Genomic DNA, 1,796 nt, shown 5'->3' with positions numbered 1-1,796 from the left:
TGAGATGAGCCAAGATGCAAACAAGTGTTTTTTTGTTTTTTTTTTGTTTTTTTTTTTTCCCATTTTGACTGTGCAGAGAAGCTTCCAGTTGGTGCCATCGTGGACTCCGCACCCTGGTCACCAAGACGCTGCACCTGCTGGGCAAAGTTTCGAAATTGCAGCTTAAATCTTTCAAGTTGACCCACTTTCAACTGAAACTGAATTAAAAGCTTCCTTACCGACCTCCTGTTTGTGTTCAGGCTTGTCCACTTTGAGGCCCTCAGAAGTGGTTGGACATCACCTTCGCTCTGTCACAGGATGGGGGGGAAAAAGGTCAGACTTGAAAAACAAAGAGTTTGACTACAAATTTCCCATTGAAGGCCTGAAGGATTTCTTACCTTGTTTCCCTCCAGAAATCCAAGTTGGCCCCCACCATGACGTCAACGTGAGGCCTTCTCGCAAGGAAGCGCTTGGTTGTTTTTTTTTGAGGATTTGTATGAGACTCTGCTCATTTCGTCTCTTTGCAGAACTGGCAACTGTTTGTCATCCAGCGGCTGCTCCAGAAGATTCCAACCGACAGTCAACTGAATTTTTTTTTTCTCTTCTCCCCTTTCTTCAGATGGTCATTCAGACATTGGTCCACTACATGCTAGCCTGTGAAACCAAACGTCATCAACTTTCTCTTCCTCAGCCGGAGGACCACATAACAGACATTGGCAAACTTTGGGAGAATTCAGCGCTCGTGGCGGTGGGTTTCATCTCAAACGGTTTCCATCAAAACCACGCTGGGTGAATGTTTTGATTGGTGTCTTGCTGTTTTCCAGAAGTGACGTCACGCTGCCTGGGGAAAGGGTCTTCCTGGATTAGGTGGGCTGAAGTGCACCCTGGTTCCTCTCCTTCCTTGCGGTCTGCAACTTGACAAGGAACCTGCAAGTGAAATAAATGGTCATGTCAACAAAACCTTGGTGATGCATCATCCATTTTTGACCGCTTACTCTGCTTCTGTTTGGTCAGCTGGAGAACGACGTCCAGAAGGGTCTGAAGCCAACTTTGGAGCAGCCTGCCAACAAGAAAAATTGCACTGGTGCATACATGCGCAAGCGCTGCAGCTGGGAGGTTTTTCTTAAAGGTCCGATGACTGCCCAACAAGTCCCAGGTCCTCTTCCTCACTGGTGGGTTTGTTCTTGTCTAAAATTTGCTGTACCAGAAATGCGCTGTAATCCTTTTTCCTCTGTCCACTTCACCAGGCGGCGACTGTCGTCCAACTCTTGGCTTGATGCATTCAGCTAGAAGAGGTTATACAATGGGCAGTAAGTTTTGAATGCTTGACAGTTTTTTCAATCCCTTCTTTGACCCCATATTGTTTGTTGCGCAGGAGCTGAGCGTGATGTGGCCGTGCGAGCACTTGTTCAGAGTCCCAGACAACTTCTGTGCTGGTTAGTTTGATCACATTTCAAATTGCATTTGCTGCACAAGAAGTGGACTTGAGACTCACCAATCTCATTTTTGTCTTAGGTCCACGTGTTGGCCCAGCTCTGCTGTCACAGGCTGACTTCACCAGGCAACGAAAAGTAGAAGGCTGCAAAGTCATCCAACTTGGACTTTTGTTTAAACACTTTTTTGTAATTTTTAAACTTTTTTATTTTTGTAATTTTAAGGCTAACTTTTTTTTTACTTTAACTTTTTTTTACTTTAACTTTTTTTTTTTACTTTAACTTTTTTTAGTTTAACTTTTTTTTAATTTTTTTTTAACTTTAACTTTTTTTTTTTTTTTTACTTTAACTTTGTTTTTGAACATGTTTTCTTGTAAAATAAAT

General features: G+C 42.9%; 1 protein-coding gene and 1 long non-coding RNA gene across 3 annotated transcripts in view; both read right to left on the bottom strand.

Annotated features, from left to right (window-relative positions):
• Window positions 1-42: 42 nt before the first annotated feature.
• On the bottom strand, window positions 43-625 carry LOC109518294 (uncharacterized). The gene is made up of 3 exons (XR_002168707.1): window positions 378-625; window positions 223-287; window positions 43-134 (listed from the first exon to the last, which is right to left on the bottom strand). It is a non-coding gene; the product is annotated as an uncharacterized LOC109518294 (long non-coding RNA).
• A 524-nt stretch (window positions 626-1,149) lies between these two features.
• LOC109518292 (adiponectin receptor protein 2-like) overlaps window positions 1,150-1,796 on the bottom strand; it is a 7,152-nt gene continuing 6,505 nt past the window's right edge. The window contains exon 3 of one of the 2 annotated variants that reach the window (XR_002168704.1): window positions 1,150-1,265. The gene's annotated coding sequence lies outside the window, so the exon portion shown is untranslated. Of the gene's footprint in view, window positions 1,266-1,299; window positions 1,559-1,796 lie in introns of those variants that run through there. The other variant, XR_002168703.1, reaches the window with a different exon arrangement.

The sequence above is a fragment of the Hippocampus comes genome, unplaced genomic scaffold (assembly GCF_001891065.2).
Source record: "Hippocampus comes isolate QL1 unplaced genomic scaffold, H_comes_QL1_v1.1 scaffold477, whole genome shotgun sequence".
NCBI lineage: Eukaryota > Metazoa > Chordata > Actinopteri > Syngnathiformes > Syngnathidae > Hippocampus > Hippocampus comes.
Note: the sequence above shows the minus strand (reverse complement) of the source record. Positions and strands in the feature narration are given on the sequence as shown.